Below are 23,848 nucleotides of genomic sequence, written 5' to 3' on the forward strand. Positions count from 1 at the left end.
ACATAGGTCATTCAAAAACAAACCACAGATTTGTAACTGATAGCTAAAATGAGCTGCAAGTCAAAAATCATTTTTCCATTTTTTGTTTCAGTTTTGAATAGAGTATGGAAAGATTTTATTGCTGAATTTGTCTCTGATAGTTTGATGTACCCTCTCAATTTGTCCAGGCGACCATTGTCACAAGGACAGAAAGTAATAAGAAACCCAACATTTTACAGTTTGACCAGAACATTTGTTCCAGGGATAACTGAGAGAGGAATCCTCTTCTGTTTGTAGAAACCCCCCCCCCCCATTTCTGTTGCTTCTCTGAGGCAGGAAGATAAATCTCCCCAGTGGGACACAGATAGATAACATAAACTTACAGACATTATAGGCTTTCCAACTTTATCCAAAAAAAAAAAAAATGTTTTGGCTATACATGCTCTGGAATGAAGGAGTGTGTCAGGATGTTTGAATGATTAAAGTGGTTGTAACCCTGAAAAAACATAAAATATTCCAGTCCCTTTAAGGCACTATATATACAGCATTGTGCTTTTGCAGTGTCATTTGTCCTTTTCCATGTTGTACAATACCTGGTTGATCCTGCCTGTTACCTTGTCCCCCTCTGTAATCTGACCATGCTTATAATGACTGCTCCCCCACTCCCCCTCTCCCCCTCCCTGTCATTTCCATAGTCTGTAGTTTGTGTGAAGCCAACCGCCTCCCTGCCCCTCCCTTCTTGCCTTGATTAAGTATTCTGCTGCAGCTGCTTCTCCCCTTTTGTAAAGTGGTTGTAAAGTAATATCCAAAATACTTTTATCCTCTCTTTTTTGGGAACATAAAAGTGTTTTTTTTTTTTTTATTATAATGCTACATACCTTCTTTGCCCAGCTCTGCCGGGTAAGAAGGTGTTTAACATTATAATTTAAAAAGAAACACACACACTGCATTAAATATGTTCCTAAAACAGAGAGGATAAAAAAATATATAAGATGTGACCTTACAACCACTTTAATTGAGTAAGCAACATGAAAAATGTAATCGATCAATGTATATCAGTACCTCCAATATAAATATAAATGATCAAAAATAATTTAGGTTAGACTCAATTATTCCTAAACGTTGTTGTCTTATGCAGATATTCTTTTAGGCACAATAAAAGAGGATGAAAGTGCAGACTGCAAAACTAGAAAAATAAATTAAGATTCACTTTGGTTTAATAGGATGACACAGACATTGAAATTATCTTCGCAATTAATTACTGTACCTAAGGTACCCCACTAAAACATGGGTATATACGAAATTAAATCAAATATTTTTTTTCCCCTCATAGACAGCAAAACCACTTATAAGTATACCTGGCAGACAATTTGCATTTGACAGATTCAAACCTTTATTCTCCTGCACAAAGAATAAAGGCCTAAACCCATATGAGGGTTGCACCAATACGGCAAAAGAAAAATAATCTATCTCTAGGGATTATGTTATAGTAAGCAGAATATCAAACTACCCAGCAAAACTATTGCAATTGGAATATGAATTAAACAAACATAGAGGATAATACACTATTAGCTACCCCTTAGAAGCAAATGGGGTGGATTACTCGGGAATGGTTGCCTTAAAATGGCTGCTGACTAAACCCTCAAGATGGCTTCCAATGGGTGTAGATGAACTCAGCTTAAGATGGAGTCTTCCTTTCAAAATTATGTCTGTTAAGGATGAAGGATTTGTGTCCGGTGATGTCTGATGAGGGATATTGAGTATATAATGATAAGTGATGATCCTTTGTCTCCCTGAGCTTGCTTCTTGTCTTCAAAAAACAATACAATTTAGGAACCCTCCCAAAGGGTATAATTGGTACTATTTACTCATTTCTCATTGGTGGACCATATTATTGATTAACTTTCTGTTTGTACAAGCAACAACTTACTTTACCACTAGATGGCACTCTGAGACTAGAAATCTCTATGTTTAGAGACTGAATGTATTGGATCCAATCTTTATGGGATACCTCTATAAAGATTTAAATATATTATTTATTTAGCGGGTATATAAATATCTTCCTCTGAGGGTTTGGTGGCATTATAAGTGATGCTTAATTTTTGGTATATTACCATCTAAATCTACAGTGATGGAATTATTTATACAACAATCCACATTAAAATAATAATTACATTATTTTGCATATACCTTAAAACACTCCCATTTCACTACCTGAGTACATCTAAATTATGAAGCACACATATATCTTATGATAATGATTATAAACAAACAGAAATATGGTAATATTATTACTAAATCCTTTTTTAGGTAATATGATATCTTGTCATGATCAAGTCCTTTCATATATTATTATGCCTTATTAAAATATACTGTATATACATTGAAACACTGATGCACCCTTTGATAATCTTTTTCCAAAAGTGAACTCACCAATATCAACGATTTTTTCTGATAAAATATTAAAAAGCTAAATTGACTTCCATTTAACTCTTCTCTGGATTAGATTATTTTGTAGCCCAGTCTCAGAATGTTTATTCATTAAATATCTCTTGTGTATCTTGGCTTGTTAATATTTTTGTCCACAAGTGGAACAATAGAGAAAACTACAAGTCGTGTCTCCTTTAGCTGAGTGAATTAACATTTGCTGGTTTCTGAAGGTCTTGTAAACATAGGTCAATTTCATTTTAGTAAGATGTCCTTCTCTTGGGATCCAGGTGTTGTGAATAAGAGCACTCCATTGTGCAGAGATTGGGTATGGCCTTGCCACAAATTTGCTCTGTATGCAAACTTGTTTGAAAAATACAGGATGCAGTTTCTGTCTCTTTGGGATAGTTAAACGTTAATGTGACACTGTACCTTGGCCTATTTAAAATCTTTTATTTTCTCACAAAGCCCTCTGACAAATGAAACAATTGATAAAGTGGACTACAAATGTACTGCTAATGATTGTATACTTGTGAATTGAATTTGGAAGGTTAACTTCAATTAGAGAATTGCGATCCTTCTCTACCTTTTTTCTTTTTCTCACTATTGATAGTGTTTTTCTTGAAATTATAGCAAACTGCATTGTTTCTGTTGTGAACATAAATAACCAAAAAAGTGAGGGTCTGTACCAATCTTCTGCCAAGCTGTTGCATGAGACATATTTCTCACTTCTAAGATGCACTATTTGTTATTTTTCAAAAGAATAACCACTTCAATACTGGACACTTTTACCCCCCTCCTTCACAGGCCAATTTTTAGCTTTCAAGGCAGTCACAATTTGAATGACAATTGCGCGGTCATGCAACACTGTACCCATATGGAATGTTAAGCTTTTTTTTCACACAAATACAGCTTTCTTTTGGTGGTATTTAATCACTACTGGATCTTTTATTTTTTGCTAAACAAACCAAAAAAGACCAAAAATGTTCCAAAAAAACTTTTTCTTAATTTCTGTTATAACATTTTGCAAAGAAATAATCTTTTTTCATAAATTTAGTCCAAACTGTATTCTGTTACATTTATTTGGTGAAAATACCCCAAATCATTTTTTATTATTTAGTCTGTAGGAAAGTTATAGTGTCCACAAACTATGTTATATGTATCTGCAAATTGATCAGTCCTGATGTACTGACAATGTATCTAATTTGTCCAAAAATGCCAGGACAGTAAAAGTATCTCCCAAATGACCCCTTTTTGAAATGTAGACAGCCCAAGGTATCTAGTAAGAGGCATTGTGAGTTTTTTGAAGTTGTAATTTTTTGTCACAATCTTTTGGAATATGAAGAGATGTAACAAAAAAGTTTTTTTTCCCCACATTTTTTTTTTTACATACTGTAACCAGTGCAGTACAGGGTCATCATATAACTGGTGTGGCATTAATCATGGACACTGACTGGTGACAGTGTATCATAAAAAAAATACAATTTATTTTCTTTCATTTCATTTTGTTTTCTTTTGTTATGATTTTTTTTAACACCCTGTGACCAGAGCAATACAGTGTTACTATAGTATTATTTTACTACTCTGGGGAAGTGATTAGGATTTTTTTATTTTTTTTACACATTATGATTGCTTATATTAGTGATTTTCACTGGTACGAGCAACTATTTTTACTGAATATGATTCATTCAGTGTATATTGTTATGATTAGCTGTGATTTGCCACAGCTAATTACATGGTACAAATGTGCTATGATTGGTACTGTCTGTACCGTGTGATCACTGTGACCTATTACAGCTAGCATAACAATTGTACACAATGAATGCCATAAATCAAAGCCATTTATTGTTTACAAACGTCATGTGATCTGCTGTGTGTGGTCACAGCAATCCCATGGTATGGCAGCGGGCCAGTACACTGATCAGTCTTCGGATGTGTGAAAAATCGTGTCGCAGCTTGGCCTGTGGGGTGTATGTGAAATGCGTTCCAAGAGGACGTCATATGACGTCCACCCAGAATGACAAACATTCATTTGACATTAGGCTGGACGGGAAGTGGGTAAATCTGAAAATCATATAATCTTTAAATCAGTGTTTCTCAATTACAGTCCTCAAGTGTCCTATCAGAGTAATCTTATTTTCTCATCAGTTGTTCAGGAAGGATCATGGCTAAACTTACAGATGGCCTCTTCATATGAAATACCCATAAAGAAAATATGGGACACCAAGCTTGTCAAGTTGTGTAAATCAAATCAGAATTATTTGGAAGTTAAAGTGGTATTAAACCCAAAAACAAAAATTTCGTATTTTGCAGTTTACCAATTCTTACGTGTGGTGGCTGTGTTAGTTTTGTCTTTTGTTCTTTATTTTCCCTTTTTTTCACCTGGTGAATTTTTCAATTTCCCTTAAAAAATAAATTGTATGTAGCCAGCACATCTACAAATTAGTAAATAGCAAAATATTAAAATTTGTACTTTTGGTTTAATTTCTTTAACTTACAATACTAATTCAAAATGCATGCTTCCTGAGATTATTCATGGGTCCCCTTCGTATTAAGTATGATGCAGAGTAAATCAAATTCTTAGACACTTTTTTGTTGGGCCTTTGGTGCTTTTATAGTCAAACAACAATTTACTAATGAGCTGTCAGCAAACTGCAGTAGTGCGTGACAGATTTGGCATGGATGGGATTAAAGATGCATGTATACAAATCATTAATGAGAACTAACGGTATATGTTTTAAAATGGTTTACATTTAAAGGATGGATCATTGAACCAGCATTTCTGAAGGTCCACAATGAATCGTTTCTTATTGCCTGTAATTCCTAGTTATCTTCATGCTTTTTGGTTTGGGTTTGTGTTCTTTGGATAAGCTGGGTATAGTAATGGAATTCTGACCTCAGTGGATCTCTGAAGCGTGTAGTAAACTAGTTTTCTTTTCACCTGAAAAATCTGAAATACTGAGAATTACAGACTACTGGAATGTATGCCTTTCAGGCGATACATAGACCCTTAGATTTAAGTTTTGCACATACTTCACAACAAAACCTGTCATATATGACTGAAATTTCAGACAAATTCCTGTTGAAATGGCTGAAATTTGAACATCGGGTGGCCCTTGTCAGGAAGAGTTTGGTGGAAAATTGTTGGATGAACAGTGACTGCCTTCAATCAAGCTGCATGTGAATCCTGCCTAAATAAAATAGCCGGCAGGAAAGATTGGGCATTCTAAGTTAACACTAGTTTGTCTGGTAGATTTTTATGATCAATATTAACCGCTTCCATACAGAGCAGTTAGACCCCCTTCCTGCCCAGACCAATTTTCAGCTTTCAGCACTCTCACACTTTGAATGACAATTGCTCAGTCATGCTACACTATAACCAAACAAAATTTTTATCATTTTTTCCACACAAATAGAGCTTTCTTTTCGTGGTATTTGATCACAACTGGGGTTTTTTTTTTTCGTGATATAAGCAAAAAAAGAGCAAAAATTTTGCAAAAAAAACACTTTTTTTTAGTTTCTATTATAAAATTTTGCAAAAAATTAATTTTTCTTCATACATTTGGGCCAAAATTTATACTGCTACATATCTCTGGTAAAATTAACCCAAATTAGTGTATATTTTTTAGTCTGTGTGAAAGTTATTGAGTCTAGAAGCTATGGTACCAATTACTGAAAATTGATCACACCAGATGTACTGATGGCCTATCTCCTTTCTTGAGGCCCTGAAATGTCAGGACAGTACATATACCCCCCAAATGACCCCTTTTTGTAAAGTAGACAGTCCAAGGTATTTAGTAAGAGGCATGGTGAGTTTTTTGAAGTTATAATTTTTTCCCACAATTCTTGGGAAAATGAAGAAAACATTTTTTTTTCTTTTTTTTTCCCAAAACGTTGTCAATTTATAAGCTATTTCTAACACATAGCATGTACACAGCAAAAATGACACCCCAAAATTCATTCTGCTACTCCTTCTGAGTATGGTGATACCACATGTGTGAGACTTTTACACAGCCTGGCCACAAAAAGAGACTCCACGTCCAAGTAGCACCATAAGGCGTTTTAGGAGCATAAATACACATAAAACTTTCTTACTACCTATCACACTTTTCAAGGCCCTAGAGCAACAATACAATGGAAAAGTCCACAAAATTACCCCATTTTGGAAAGCAAACACTCCAACGTATATTCTATGAGGCATTATGGGTCCTTTGAACATGTCATTTTTTTCCACAAGTTTTTGGAAAATGTGGGAAAAAAATAAAAACTTTTTTTTTTACACAAAGTTGTCAATTTATAGGATATTCCTAACACATAGCATGTACATCGCAAAAATGACACCCCAAAATACATTCTGCCACTCCTCCTGAGTATGGCAATACCACATGTGTGAGACTTTTTCACAGCCTAGCCATATAGAGGGGCCTAAACATCCAAGGAGCATCATCATGCATCCTAGCCACTTGCCTAGGCCTATTTTTGACATTTGGTGTTTACAAGCTAAAATCAGTTGTTTTTGCTAGAAAACTACTTAGAACCCCAAAACATTATATATTTTTTTTTAGCAGAGACCCTAGAGAATAAAATGGAGATCATTGCAATATTTTTTATCACACCGTATTTGCGCAGCGGTCTTCCAAACGCAATTTTTTGGGAAAAAAATCACTTTTTTTAATTAAAAAATAAGAAACCAGTAAAGTTAGCCCAATTGTTTTCCATAATGTGAAAGATAATGTTACGCTGAGTAAATAGATACCCAACATGTCATGCTTCAAAATTGCGCACGCTCACAGAATGGTGACAAATTTTGGTACTTAAAAATCCCCATAGGCGACATTTTAAAAATTTCTACAGGTTGCTATCTTAGAGTTACAGAGGAGGTCTATGGCTCAAATTATTGCTCTTGCTCTAACGATCGCGACGATACCTCACATGTGTAGTTTGAACACTGTTTACATATGTGGGCGGGGTTTCCGTATGCGTTTGCTTCTGCGCGCGAGCTCGCGGGGACACGGCGCTTTAATTTTTTTTTTTTTTTTTTTTACTATTTATTTTATTTATTATTTTTTATTTTTACACTGTTTTTTTTTAAAAAAAAAAATTGATCATTTTTATTTCTATTGCAAGAAATGTAAACATTACTTGTAATAGAAAAAGGCACGACAGGACCTCTTTTTTGTGAGATCTGGGGTCAAAAAGTCCTCAGATCTCACAAGTACACTAAAAGATAGAAAAAATAAAAAAAAAAATTAAAAAAAAATTAAATAAAATGAAAAAAAAAAAAGGGACCTTTAAACTGGTTGCTAGGCAACGACGTTTGCCGTAGCTCCGGTCCTCCAAGACCATAGAGTCGAGTGAGGGCAAGCTTGCCCTCACTCGACATCCTGTCTGTGAGGATCTGGGACCGGATCGTTTTCCCCGCTGCCGGCGGGTCCGGTAAGCGGGGAAAAGGACCAGAATGCAGCGGGAGGGGGGGGGGCACCTCTTCCGCCACCCCGGAAGGGTGATCCCGCGGCGAATCTGCCGCTGGGACCACCCTTATCGGAAAGCCAACCGTCCACCGTTTAAAAAAATACCAGGGTTATGGCAGCTATCTGCTGCCATAACACCGGTATTTAGGTTTAAACGGACGACGTATGTTAACCTTTTTGGACTTAGACATGGTGGCTGTATGAAGGGTGACAGGTACTCGGGTACTTTGCTGGGCAGGTGACAGGTACTCTGGTACTGATGAGCAAGTGGAAGGTACTCGAGTACTCCGATAGGCAGGTGACAGGTACTCGGGTACTCTTATGGGCAGGTGACAGGCAGGTGATAGGTACTGATGAGTAGTACTGATACTGATAGGTGATACTGATACTGTACTGATGGGTACGGATGATCAGTACTGATACTAATAGGTGATAGGTACTGATGGGTACTGATGAGTACTGATGAGTAGTGATGGGTAATGATGAGCAGGTGGCAAGTACTCGGGTACTTCAGGTGTCAGGTACTCTAATGAGCAGGTGACAGGTACTCGGGTACTCCGTTGGGTAGGTGACAGGTACTCGGGTACTCCGATGACGGGTACTCAAAGTACCCGAGTACCTGTCATCAGAGTACCCGAGTACCTGTCATCAGAGTACCCGAGTACCTGTCATCAGAGTACCCGAGTACCTGTCATCAGAGTACCCGAGTACCCGTCATCAGAGTACCCGAGTACTTGTCATCAGAGTACCCGAGTACTTGTCATCAGAGTACCCGAGTACCTGTCATCAGAGTACCCGAGTACCTGTCACCAGCCCATCAGAGTACCTGTCATCAGAGTACCTGAGTACCTGTCATCAGAGTACCCGAGTACCCATCATCAGAGTACCCGAGTACCTGTCACCAGCCCATCAGAGTACCTGTCATCAGACCATCAGAGTACCCGAGTACCTGTCATCTGAGTACCTGATGGGCTGGTGACAGGTACTCGGGTACTTTGATGGGCTAGTGACAGGTGCTCTTTATTGGGGGGGGGGCAATGAGTGTGGTTGGGGTGCACTATGATTGGTAACTAGCTGTTACCACAATCTCCTCCTCACACAGGATCAGTGTGTGAGGAGGAGAACACGGTGACAGCTAGTTACCGTGTTCTCTGATGACATTTGTGACCGGCTGTGATTGGACACAGCCGGTCACGTGGTAAAGAGCCAATTTCATTGGCTCTTTACCTAGATCGGGGATGGGCTCTGTCCGAGGGACGAGCCTCGTCCCCGATCGCCGCGCTGCGCGCCCCCGGGGGCGCGCATTAAGGAAGGAACGAGCGGCTCGCGCTGGAGCCGCTCATGTGATCGGCTGTGATTGACACAGCCGATCACGTGGTAAACAGCCAATTTCATTGGCTGTTTACCTTGATCGGGGTTGGGCTCAGTCCGAGGGACGAGCCTCACCCCCGATCGCCGCGCTGCGCGCCCCCGGGGGCGCGCAGTAGCGGGGAGATCCGGGCGCCGTCATATGACGTCGGCCCGGATCGAGAAAGGATTTGTGCCGACGTCATTTTACATGACGCGGTACGGAAGGGGTTAAACATCCCAAGGGATGAAGTTCATGTAGCATTTGGTCCTGTTCTGATTTGTCCCATGGTTGCTATGCAGCATGATTGGGCAGCTTACTGTCTTTTATAAAAGTAAAGGGTCAGTCAGTGCTGTGGGGATGTGTGAATTATCTGTTGGTGCCATATATGTTTACTAGCAGCTGACAAGCTCTATCACATAGCCCCACATCACTGACTGTCCAGCCACAAAATAAAAGATCAGTTAGCTTAAATAAGGGATGGGGGCTCAGTGCTGTTTAAAATGAATTGCATCTCACCGCAAAGCAACAATGTTAAGTGGGTCTCGAAGTACCAATTAGGTACCTGATTAAGAGCATGGCCATGTCTATTTACCAACCAATTTCCACACACACTCATTGTTGGCCTATCTTGGGGTAAATAGCAGCCCCCTGTGTTGGATCATTTTCACTTACTGCTATTAGTTTTCCCAGGATAAGACTCTTGTTAGATATATATTTCTCTTTGTCAGATATATCTTACAGCCGTACAAATGTATGCTCAGTTAATCCAAGCATGCATGTTTATAGAAAGATTTTTTAGCAGAAACACCTTCTGAGGGTAAGAATGTGCCTGCTTGTACAACCACACTCTGATGTCTCTAGTAGCTTCACAATGCAGAAAACTTTTAACAGCCAGTTTCATTACTTGGTTAGTATTTTAAAGTGGCTCCTCAGGAATATATTCAAAATACAGGTACCCACATCCCAGAATTCATATTAAAGCACATTTAGAAAGGTGGGGCAATAGGATTTTTCAGGTACCATCATGAGAAATTGCAAGCAACTTGTTTAAAATCAATGACATTTATTTCACATGTATAGAAACAGAATTACAGTATAAAAAATCAGAAGGAACATTCAGAATACATAATAGGTAGCTGTAGACCAGGGATCCTCAAACTACGGCCCTCCAGCTGTTGCGAAACTACAATTCCCATGAGGCATTGTAAAACTCTGACATTCAAAGAAATGACTAGGCATGATGGGAATTGTAGTTCCTGAACAACTGGAGGGCCATAGTTTGAAGACCCCTGCTCTAGACACTCCCTACACCTTTCTGGGAGGTTACCTAGGTCTAAGGATACATCTGAGAGTAATGTACGTATGGACATTCAGGCTCCCAACATGTTTCGCAGTTGCCTGCTTCTTCAGGAGAAATACAAAGGAACACTGAGAATAATAATGAAAAACCTAGGTACACAGCATGATATTCACTTCGTTTTATAGAAAATGCTTAACTAAGATAAGTAATTTAGGCTTATTACTCAGCCAATTGAGAGTAGTTGTTGTAAAGGGGGACCTTAGACCCACCCTGGGACAAGTCCTATAAGAAGATGTCAATCATGTAAGCAAGTCATACATGTACACCATAATTACTTGGATTGTTGAATAGTGTACATTAGAATACCCAGTGTATGAAAGTGTAAAATTTGTATTCTGTCAACGACACTGAAAGCAATGTAGCCTTCTAGACAGATTTTGTGCAGTTTTGTTTTCAGTCTTTAAGCAATGTTTATGCTTGAACTAAAAAGTCTAATTGAATTTGTGTTATTACTGTTCAATGACATTTATCTTTCCCACACTGTGCTGTGTGTCCAGAGCTTTCTTGTTGTATAATGTTAATTTGCAGAGCCATTAGGTGCCAGGCTACATTATACCTTCTGTGAATTTTACCACATAATGGCCTTGCAGACCTCACGGAAACATGTAATTTTATGTCATATGCAATCTAATTGGCCCTTCAAGTTTGCTATGTTATCAGTGGAAGAGATGTCAGTGTTGATGGCAGATTAGAGCTCGGTGACCCATACTGCTGGTAAAATGCCTGGGGCCTTTGTAATGCTAACAGCCTCCAACCATACCTCATGTACACTGGGAACTTCATCAAGCTGCTAATTAACTCAGCTGTGTTCAAAACATATAAAAGTCAGTAAAATTATTCATCAAGACCTGACCTTTTGTTGTCAAGCATTTTGAATGGGAACCGAGGAAATAGAAAGTGTAATCATTGCTGCACAATCTATACATGCAGTAGAAAGGACAAAATTCAGCCTGGTGGCTTTGTGACAGTTTTTCTGTCTTCCATTTAATATTAGTACAAAGAATAGTGAGGACCTGCATAGTACAATAAAACATTACTACTAGAGTTGAGCGAACACCCGGATGTCCGGGTTCGGCGGGTTTGACCAAACTTGAAAAAAAAAAGTCTGGGTTCGTGAACTGGACTTAACCCGAACTTTACCCCGATTCCGAACCCCATTGAAGTCAACGGAGACCCGAACTTTTGAGCACTAAAATGCCTCTAATACAAACATGGAAAGGGCTAGAGGGCTGCAAATGACAGCTAACTCATCTTAAAAGCATGGCATTGGCAAGTGCTCTGCAAACAAATGTGGATAGGGAAAAAACTCAAAATAACATAGAAAACTAAAAACTAAAAAATAATCATCTTGAATGATGTAGGAGGAGGACGAGGCCCATATGGAGTAGGACGTTGAGGTGGCGGAGGATATGGTGGATTAGGTAGAAGTGGCGGCGGCGGTGGAGGAGGACGAGGCCCATATGGAGTAGGAGGTTGAGGTGGCGGTGGATGTGGCGGTGTAGGTGGAAGCGGCGGTGGAGGAGGACGTGGTAGCCAACACTGGTTTTTGTTTTTTATTTTATTTCTTTTTAAATTAGGGTACACCCCAAAAAGAATGAGAAAGATCAAAAATACAACAATGGCTGGGTAAGGCCGGTATACATGTCTATTCTGCACAAGGTATGAACAAGTCCTGTGGGATCCATGCCTGGTTAATTTTAATGAACGTGAGCTTGTCCACATTGGCTCTGGACAGGTGGCTGCGCTTGTCTGTGATAACGCCCCCAGCCGTGCTAAATACACGTTAAGATAATAGACTGGCTGCAGAGAAGGCCAGCACCTCCAAGGCATAAAGGGCAAGCTCAGGCCATGTGCCCAATTTGGAGAGCAAGAAGTTGAAGGGGGCAAACCCGTCATTCAGTACGTCTAGGCGTGTGCACACATACTGCTCCACCATGTTAGTGCTGGGTCGTGGTGCTGCTGGTGGAGCTCCTGTTGCAAGGAGAAAATGTGGTCGATCTGTGCCAGCTACACGCACAAGTGAAACACCTTTCTCAGCAGCGAGTAGGTGACAGAACCTTACAGCAGTATTTGGCAGGGCCTAATCCGCCTCTACAAATGTTCAGGCCAGAACAAGTAGAGGCGATATTAGATTGGGTTGCAGACAGTGCCTCCAGTTCCTTCACATTGTCTCCCACCCAGTCTTCTGCTGAAAGGTCAGAGTTGGCACCTGCAGCCGATGTCCATCAATCTTTCACCTCACCCCCTTGCAAATCAGCCAAGCAGTCTGAGCCCCAAGTCATGCAGCAGTCTCTTCTTCCTTTTGATGACTCTGTTAGCATGGTTTCCCAGGGCCATCCACCTAGCCCTGCCCCAGAAGTGGAAGAGATTGAGTGCACCGATGCCCAACCACTTATGTCTCAACATGAGTACATGGAAGGACCACCACAGCACGTCTTGGATGATGACAAAACACAGGTGCCAACTGCTGCGGAATTGTGGAGACCGACAAGGGTTGCAGGGGTGAAGACTGCATGGAAGATGATGTGGAGGACGATGAGGTCCTCGACCCCACATGGAATGAACGTCATGCAGGTGACCTGAGTAGTTTGGAAGAAGAGGCGATGGTCGCACAGAGCCACCAGCACAGCAGAAGAGGGAGCAGGGTGCAAAAGCGGAGCGGCCATGCCCTAGACACTATGCCTGCTACTGCCCAATGCAGCAAGGGACTGAGCACACCAAAGCCAGCTCAAAGGCATTCCCTAGCATGGCAGTTCTTCAGACAATGTGATGATGACTGGACACGAGTGGTTTGCACGCTGTGCAATCAGAGCCTGAAGCAAGGCATAAACCTTCTCAACCTGAGCACAACCTGCAAGACCAGGCATCTAATTGCAAAGCACGAGCTGCAGTGGAGTAGACACCTCAAAAACCAAGAAAGGTCTCTGGCTCCTCCTGCTTCCTCTTCTGCTGCAGTCTCGGCCTCTTCATCCACCTCTGTAGTGAGACCGAGACCTGCCACCCCACAAACAGAGGATCTGCCAGCAACACCACCACCTGGGTCACCAACAACCATCTCCACAATGTCCCGTGGAAGCGTTAAGCTTTCTATCTCCCAAACACTGGGGCGGAAGAGGAAGTACCCCCCCCTACTCACCCGCGATCCCTGGCCCTGAATGCCAGCATTTCAAAATTCCTGGCCTTTGAGATGCTGTCATTCCATCTGGTGGAGACGCAGAGTTTCAAAAGCCTTATGGTGATGGCTGTCCCACAGTACGTCGTGCCCAGCCGCCACTACTTTTCCAGCAAGCCATCCCTTCCCTGCACAACCAAGTGGGTGACAAAACTCAGGTGTGAACTGCGCAACGCCATCTGTGGCAAGGTCCACATAACTACGGATACGTGGACCAGTAAGCACGGTCAGGGACGTTGTATCTCCCTAACAGCACACTGGGTAAATGTAGTGGCGGCTGGGCCTGAGGCAGATAGTTTGGCGCATGTCCTTCCACCACCGAGGATTACAGTGCGCTTCAGTTTGCCTCCTGTTCCTAACTCTTCCTACTTCGCTTCCTCATCCTCTACCACCTCCTCATCCAGTCAGCGTAACACCTTCACCACCAACTTCAGAACAGCCAGGGGTAAACGACAGCAGGCAGTTTTAAAACTTGCCTGTTTGGGGGAAAAAACCACACACTGCGCAGGAGTTGTGGAGGGGCATTCAACAGCAGACTGATGAGTGGTTGGTGCCAGTGAGCCTTAAGCCCGGCCTGGTGGTGTGTGATAACGGGCGAAATCTCGTAGCAGCTCTGGGCCTAGCCGGTTTGACACACATCCCTTGCCTGGCGCATGTGCTGAATTTGGTGGTGCAGAGGTTCCTTAGAAATTACCCGGATATGTCAGAGCTGCTGCAGAAAGTGCGGGCCGTCTGTGCTGGGCCTCCATGCGAGACCTGTGTGCCTAGTTGCGCTGTAACATATGCAGACTAGGCCGCATTTAATATTTTTTCCCTAAATGGGTGTTTATTGAATAGCGGAATAGAACCACAGTATCCAAATGGTGTATCTCACAGTAACATATGCAGACTAGGTCGCAATGTAATATTTTTTCCCTAAATGGGTGTTTATTGAATAGCGGAATAGAACAACAGTATCCAAATGGTGTATCTCACAGTAACATATGCAGACTAGGTCGCAATGTAATATTTTTTCCCTAAATGGGTGTTTATTGAATAGCGGAATAGAACAAAAGTATCCAAAGGGTGTATCTCACAGTAACATATGCAGACTAGGCCGCAATTTATTTTTTTTCCCTTAAATGGGTTTGTATTGCAAAGCGGAATACAACAGTATGCAATGGGTGTATCTCACTGTAACTTATGCAGCCTAGGCCGCAATTAACTTTTTTTCCCCATAAATGGGTTTTTATTGCAATGCGCAATACAACAGTATGCAATGGGTGTATCTCACTGTAACATATGCAGACAGGGCCGCAATTAACTTTTTTCCCCTAAATGGGTTTTTATTGCAAAGCGGAATACAACAACAGTATGCAATGGGTGTATCGCACTGTAACATATGAATGAAAATCTGAAAAATAATAAAAATAATAAATGCAGTCTAAACGCTGAAAGTCACACTAAAATATGAAGGACATTTTTTTTTCTTTTTTAAATGCAAATTGAATTAAAAATATTGAATAAAAAAACAAAAACATTTGAATGAAAAACTGAAAAATATTTTTTTTTCCCTAAATACTGAAAAATAATTATTTTTCGCTTACATTGGTGCTTTTTGAAGAGCAGGTTAGAAAAGCAGTGTCTGTCTAAAGACTGTATGTCAAAGTTAAATATGAAGGAAACATTTTTTTCCTTTTTTAAATGCAGATTAAGCAGACACATATGCACTGAGCTTGCATTAAATGTGCAGCACTGCACGCCGCCCACCTAACAGACTGATAAAAGTTTTTTTTCTCCTTTCTCCTCCTCACTGGGCTCAGGTCAGGGCATAAACCTTGTGCACTGCACCCCCACACAATACAATCAATGTAGATCGCTGTCTGATTAAAGAAGATTGTTCCTATGCTTTCCCTCAAAGCAATCTCCAGCCTGACACTACAGTAATCTCCTATCTCTCCCTCAGCAGCATCAGGAACCTCTCCCTAGTAAAGTTATAGCAGGGTGACGCGCGGCGCTATGTGACTCCAGCTTATATAGACTCTGGGTCACATGCTGCACTGGCCAATCACAGCCATGCCATTAGTAGGCATGGCTGTGATGGCTTCTAGGGCACACTGGTTAAAAGCTTGCTGATTGGCTGCCTTGCACCTGTTGAAACCTCGCCATTAAAACCACACCAAAACATCAAATAACGTTACCGAACAATGGACAGTACCCGAACATACAGTGAAATGTTCGGGTTCGGGTCCGGGTACCGAATACCCAAAAGTCTGGTACGAACCCGAACAATACAGTCGGGTTCGCTCAACCCTAATTACAACCAATCATATAAAATATAATATAACTAACTCCAGTAATCTGAAAACTGGTTTGCTTGGGCTCTTTAGAGGCCAGTGCTTAGTTGAACTACGTCTCTCATTTTTCATTTAACACTATGCCACAAAGTAGGTAGGAAACATTGTACTGGATATTTTTTCTAATCTCAGTTTGGGTGGTTGATCAAGAGAACTGATCACAACTGTGCTTATGCAAGAATAATAATCTCATTTGATAGAGTGAAAGATATATGTTTCCCCCCATATTTAGCTTTACATAAGAAGCTATGGGGTTGATTTACTAAAGGCAAATAGACTGAGCACTTTGCATAGTGCGGTTGCTCCAGAGCTTAGTAAATGAGGGGAAGTTCTGCTGACTTCCATCATCCAATCATGTCCAAGCAAAAATGTTGTTTCTTTTATTGTTTTTTTCCCTTGCATGTGTAGCACTACTCCCTAGGGAGCTGCTGGTGACGGGTTCCCCTGGGTTACCCATAGCAACAGTACAATAGTTCAGCAACTTTAAAGTGCTTGGCTCAATCAAGAAACAGCCTAGGGGTTTTGGTTTTTGTTGTTTTATTGAGAACTTGGATAGGAGAAGTGAATGAGTGGGATACTCCAACTTGAATAAACTATGTACAATTTGCTGGAACACTTAACTGTACTTGAATGCGGCAAGGCCACTGCTTCCCCTTGGCAATAGCTATGAAGTAGTGATAAATTAACCACTTTAGATAAGCTGCACTGTACTGCAAAACACACTTCAGGGCCCTTCATAGCCCCCCCTTTTGTTCCTATTCTTCAGGGCTTTGTACATGGCACCACCTTTACTGTCCTACTCTCAGTGTGAGCTAGCTCCTTGATCCCATGACTTCACTGGAGTGGTCCCCCTTCCTGGGCCAGACCATTTGGCAGGTCCCTCAGTACTCACGGACACTGTTTTTCCCAAGAGACACTGCCAGCAGCTCCACCGTCAGCACTCTGGATACTCTGCAGTTCAGCTCCACACCCGGTTCACTAGGCCGCCTAAGACCACCTTCCTCACACACTACAGGAGGAGAGACAGCTGTCCACCTCCTCCTGGGACTCTGCTTCCCACCAAAGACGCCCTGTCACATGCCCCCTCCGCTTTTATGAGCAATCCCAGGATGCATTGCAAGAATGCCCTCCCACTGGGACTCCCCATAAAAGCTAATGTGTCACTGGCTGGGTTTCCTCCACTGTCCAACAAGCTCCCTCATTGGATACAGTGGGGACACTCCCTCAGACCAAGTGAATCACACCTGGAAACATATGACAGGCAACCTAATAGATCAGGCTCCCCTGATAAGCAGCAGGAGCAATAGATGCTTCACCTACCTAACTAGGAGTGTGCTACACATGTGATTTGGTATTCTTTGCAAAGTGAAGCTTTACCTAATTTATTAAGCTCTTGAGCAACTGCACTTGCAGAGTGCAACTGCACCTTACAAAGTGCACAGTCTATTTGCCTTTCGTAAATCAACCACTATGTGTTCCAAAGCAGGCAATTTTAGTTGTAGGTTCATGCAAATAAAAACAAAACATGTAACTCTTGTATACATCTGGTCAGACTTGAAGCATAACTACACTTCTGTTGAGAAAAAAACATCCCCCTCTAGGTGATCTATGTACATTGCAAGGATTTCAACACACTTTGTTGTAGATTCCTACCTTTTGTTATTCTTAAGAAATCACTGTTAGTTGCTCTGAGCCCCTGTGCTGAGTGAGTCTAATGGGAGTGCTTTCAAAATGATCAACCAGCTGCTGCAGAATCAGGGTTCTTTTGAGGAAAGTTGCAGGGCCTGCATCCTTTACGACTTTATTTCCTATTAGGAATATCTTACCAAAAGTGACATTTTTGTTGTAGGGGATGCCAAAAATCTTAGTGAAGATTTCTGGGTAAATCAGTGATCTAATCACACAAGCAATAAATGATGTTTCTGGGGTGTGCTCAGTACACATTCTGTATACAGAACACCTCCAGGTAGCCATATTGCATTACCCTTTACAAAAAATTACAGTGCTGCAGATTGAAAAGTAAAGGACATTTTTAATAGCATTCAATTACAATATGACTTGTGTCGCAATTCCAGTGGTTCTCAACTCCGGTACTCAGGATCCACTAACAGGCTAGATTTGCAAGATAATTGAAATACATCAAAGGTGATATAATTTGCTGCTCAGTGATTGCAGTATTCTAGTTTGCTTCTCCCCAAGTTAATCCTCAAAATCTGGCCAATCTGGCCTGTTGGTGGGTCCTGAGGACTGGAGTTGAGAACCACTCGTATACGCTATATAATTTTTCTTATTTGCTTTTTCTTTTTTTTTTTTTAAACTCAGTCACTTTGGTTGCAAAAAATGGTTGAACAGACAAAATCAACCTAATGTTAACAGTTGCAATTATTTCTCTGTCTCAATAAAAACTGCTGTCCATTTGATGAAATTACTGCATGGGGTGTGCACCCAGGGAGCTTACCCTCACACTTCCTGGCCAGCCTCAAGAACTCAAAATAACCAATACACTGGGTTAATCTCCCTAGCCCTAATACCCTCTGAATCTTTTTGAGATATGAAAACTAAGACAGTCCGGGGACATAAACACTTTCTTGGACTAACCTCTAGAACACCTGGGGCTGTTTATCATACCAGTAACTTTATACACAAAGAATTCTTTGCTGCTCTTTTGCACTCATACAGCATCTGTGGATACCATCATTGTAGTTCCCATTCAAATGAGCTACTCAGCTGAGAAGTGGGGTTGAACTTTAGAAGTCATAGTATAAGTTCTTGTCATACCCATATATTCAGTATTCTTGTGTACAAAGGCTAAAATATCTGTACATGTAATTTAGATTTAATTCACTAATTTGTGACATGGGAAAGAGTACGTAGCAATACTTGATAGAGGTGAAAAAAGCACCAAATATATTTTGTAACAGCACATATTTTTATATATTTATGTTTTTAACGCCAGCATTTTCTACTACGATTTGTCTATGTCACACACTACGGAGTTCTACTTCAAAGTGAAATGTAACATTATGAATTCTCAAGCCACAAAGCTGCATAAAGAAAATCCCATTACTTCAAGATACACTTCATGCTTATAGTGCAATTACTTTGTTCTGCAAACGTCCCGCATGGGCTTTGAGGGGATTTAAGCGCTTTATACTGCTCTGAATTATTTTTACTTATTCAGTACCCATTTATGAACTAGGAAGAGAAGTTTCAGACGTAAACATTAAAACGGATCATTTTAATGGCTACTACCATGAAGACTGTAGCATACGAACATTGAAATGTTAAACAAAAAGAACAGTGTGCATGTACATGAAAAATCCTTATATGTGTTTAAAAAAAAATCCACATACATACTCAATTGTGCAATACACCATTCAAATGATGAAACATTCAATTAAGGTGGTGTGAACATACAATCAAAGTAATAAAAAAAAGGGAGAAAAGAGAAAAAAAATAAAAAAACAGAAGTTCAAAAAATATGCTCAAAAGTTCACGTGCATATATTCAATCCACAAAATGTTGTTTGTAATCATTCATCCAGCAATGTATAACAACCCTTGAGAAAATTGTGATGATAGGACAGATCCACCACCAGCAGGTGAAATCACTGCTCACCTTACGGAAAGACCAAATCATGCTTAATCACCAGAGAGCTCAAGGAACTGATTCCTTCCACTGCAGTGGTCTCCCTCCCTGGATTATCAAATAAATCCACCAATTAATCACTGCAGGTTTTCAGGATCCTCACTTCCAATTTTGGTAAATGACTGTTGATCCTGCTGATAAATTTCAAATTCCTTTAATGTACCAAACTTTCAGGAACATAGGTGATCCTCCAGCCCTATCAATGGACTCGCTAGGCACCTCCGCTTTCTTGGTCTCTCTGGACCCGCATAGCTGTCTTGACTTTCTTAATCCTATGGGAAAGAATCCCCCCCCCCCCCCCCCAACATAGGGTCTCGTTCCCCAAGAAAGGACAGGCTTCTGGCTGGAGCACACTGCTATCTCCACACAACTCTTTGTCTCCGAATGGCACCAACTACACTGAGTTATTTACTTAGTTACTTTGATTGTATGGTCACACCACCTTTATTGAATGTTTCATCATTTGAATGGTGTATTGATTGCACAATTGAGAATTTATGTGGATTTATGTTTTTAAACACATAAAGGGATTGTTTATAAACAAGCACACTGTTCTTTTTGTTTAATATTGCTGTATAGTAGTGTTAGGGCTCTTTCACACGGTCCGCCTCCGTAGGCGGATCTGTGCTGCTCAATCCGCCGATCCTCGCTGAGCCGGTGGATGACAGCTCCGTCTCCGCTTGCAGTGCGGAGAGGGAGGTGTCACAGCTCCCGCTGCTCTCTATGGGGGATCCGCCTGTCCGCTCTCATCCGATCCGATCCCTGAACGGATGGAAAAATAGGGTTTCCATCCGTCCAGATTTCACGGACAGGATCGGATGCGGATGGCAGCGGGTGTTAGTGGAGGTGTCTCCTTTGACATCCGCTGCCCCATAGAGCTGCATGGAGGATCCGATCAGATCCGCCTAAAAAACTGACAGGCGGATCTGATCGGATCGCCTGTGTGAAAGAGCCCTTAGGCTCCATGTACACGGGACGTTGTAAATGGCCGTTTAGGAGCAGTTGGGCGTTTTTTTCAGAAGCCCCTGAACCCACCTACATGTTATCTTATCTGTCCATGAACACAGGGTCATTTACAGTCATTTGCAGGCAGTTGAGTTCAGGGACGTTTTTTGGAAAGCAATTATTTGCGTTCGAACGTGTGTTTCCCGGCATTTCAAACGCAAAAACGCAACCGAACGCGACCGAACGCGATGACCCGCGTTTAGCGTTTGCGTTTTTCCATTTTAAAGGGGAATCATTTTTTTGACCTCTAGGAATGGTTCTAAACGCAAACGCCCACTAAACGCGGGTGCAAACACGACCTAACGGACGTTTCAAACGTCCTAAAAATTCCAGCATTCAAAGAGACTTTTAACAACGTCCCGTGTACATGGAGCCTAGAGGTCACTATTACAACAGTTGCTGCTGTTCTATTTTTTACTGTTTTCTTTTTTCTGTCTTTCGATGATTAGCACTGAGATTAAGATTGCTGTTATAATTTTCTGCACATAGCAGCGTGTAAGTATTCACACTTTTAATATTTGAACATTGAATTGTGATGACAGAAAACGACCAAGTAGCCCATCAAGTCTGCCTCTTCTTTTATTTATTCATTTTGTTATTTTTAAACATTTTGTCTTAGTATACATCTATGCTTGCCGCAATCATTTTTAAATTAACTTACTGTTGACCGATTTACTACCTCTCCTGGAAGTCTGGTCCATACATCAACCACTCCTTCAGTAAAAAGATAGTAGAGTTGTGTTCTAAATGATTTTAAAAACATACCCAATGGTACAGCAAAATATATAGCTTCAATTCTAAATACATTTTACTGGCAAAAGAAAGATGTAGTCATAAAACTTTATTAGAAATGGTCCAGAGCCACAATATTCACTGAAAGATTTACTGTTTTCTATTTAATGCTGAATCATTTTGAACTTGTTGCCTTTTTTTTCAAACCTATAATTGTGCCAAAAGCATACATTAAAGGGTAACTCCACTTTCGTAGGGAGAAAAAATAGCAAATAAAGAAAAAACAATATAGCGTATACAATTGTAACACAAATCATATTGTAATTGAATGTTTTCCAAAAATACCTTTCCTTTTCAATCTGCAGCTGTTGTAATTTTCTGAAAATGCAATGTAATATGGCTACCTGGAGCTGTTCTGTACACAGAATGTATACTGACCACACCCCAGAAACATAATTTCCTGCTTGTGTGATTGGCTCACCAATTTTCCCAGAAGTCTGCCTTAGATACAAGTTAGATTTCTGTCATCCCCTGCAACAAAAATGTCATATTTGGTGAGATACTCCCAATAGGAACACATCTAAAGGGATGCAGGCCCAGCAGATTTCCTCATTAGAACCCTGCAGCTGCCACAGCTGATAGATAATTATGAAACCACTCTCATTAGACCTACTCAGCACAGAGGCGCAGAGGAATAAACAATGATTTCTTGAGAATAACAAAAGGTAGGAATCTACAAAAAGTTAGTTAAAATCCTTGTAACGTACAGAGATCACCCAGAGGGGAATGCTTTTTTCTCAACAAAAGTGTAATTACACTTTAAATGAGAAACGTTTAAGAGATAGAGACAGCAAGATAATGGTATAAGATGTACAGTCACCAGCCACTTTGTTAGGCACACTTTGCTAGTACTGGTTTGGACCCTCTTTTGCCTTCAAAACTGCCCTAATTCTTCATGGCATAGATTCAACAAGGTGTTGGAAACATTCCTCAGAGATTTTGGTCCATAGTGACATAAAAACATCACGCAGTTGCTGCAGATTTGTCGGCTGCACATGCATGATGCAAATCTCCTGTTTCACCACATCCCAAAGGTGCTCTATTGGATTGAGATGTGGTGACTGTAGAGACCATTGGAGTACAGTGACCTCACTTCAAGAAACCAGTGGTGAGATGATTTGAGCTTTGTGACATGGTGCATTACCCTTCTGGAAGTAGCCATCAGAAGATAGTCATAAAGGGATGGAAATGGTCGGCAACAATACTCAGGTAGGATGGCACATAAACGATCCTCAGTTGGTAATAAGGGGCCCAAAAATATCCCCCACACCATTACAACACCACACCAGCCTCAACTGTTGATAGAAGGCATGATGGATTCATGCTTTCATGTTGTTTAAGCCAAATTCTGACCCTACCACCTAAATGTCGCAGCTGAAATCGAAACTCATCAGACCAGGCAACGTTTCCAATCTTCTATTGTCCAATTTTGGTGAGCCAAATTTTGATCTTCTGCTGCTGTAGCATATCTGCTTCAAGGGTCAATGTGTTGTGCATTCAGAGATGGTATTTTACATACCTATGAGTGGTTATTTGAGTTACTGTTGCATTTCTATCATCTCAAACCAGTATGCCCATTCTCCTCTGACATCAACAAGGCATTTTCCTCTACACAACTGCCACTCAATGGATATTTTGTCTTTTTTGGACCATCCTCTATAAACCCTAGAGATGGTTGTGTGTGAAAATCCCAGTAGATCAGCAGTTTTTGAAATACTCACACTTGCACCAACAACCATGCCATGTTCAAAGTTACTTAAATCCCCTTTCTTCCCCATGCTGACGCTCAGTTTTAACGTCAGCAAGTCATCTTCACCATGTTTAGATGCCTAAATGCACTGAGTTGCTGCCATGTATTTGGCTAATTAGCAATTTGTGTTACCAACCAATTGAGCAGGTGTTCCTAATAAATCTGCCGGTAAATGTATTTAGCAATGTTTATCTGAAATGGCATTTAACCACTTAAGCCCCGGAGGATTTGGCTGCTAAAGGACCAGGGGTTTTTTTGCGATTTTTTACTGCGTGACTTTAACGGACAATTGCGCGGTCGTGCGACGCTGTACCTAAACGAATTTGACGTCCTTTTTTTCCCACAAACAGAGCTTTCTTTTGGTGGTATTTGATCACCTGTGCGATTTTTTGATCACGCGCTATAAACAAAAAAAGAGCGTAAATTTTGCAAAAATAACAATATTTTTCACATTTTTTTATATGAAATTCCCCCAAAAAAAAAGTAAAAATCAAAATTTTTTAACATTTTTCGGCCAATTTGTTTTATGCTACCTATGTTTGGTAAAAAAAATCGCA

At 40.7% G+C, this 23,848-nt stretch overlaps 1 protein-coding gene across 3 annotated transcripts in view; it reads left to right on the plus strand.

Annotated features, from left to right (window-relative positions):
- The window catches only part of MTUS2 (microtubule associated scaffold protein 2), a 991,417-nt gene that overhangs the window by 376,439 nt on the left and 591,130 nt on the right, over nucleotides 1-23,848 (plus strand). The gene's annotated exons all lie outside the window — the stretch shown is intronic.

The sequence above is a fragment of the Pelophylax lessonae genome (assembly GCF_965119305.1).
Source record: "Pelophylax lessonae genome assembly, chromosome: 2".
In the NCBI taxonomy this organism is placed as follows: domain Eukaryota; kingdom Metazoa; phylum Chordata; class Amphibia; order Anura; family Ranidae; genus Pelophylax; species Pelophylax lessonae.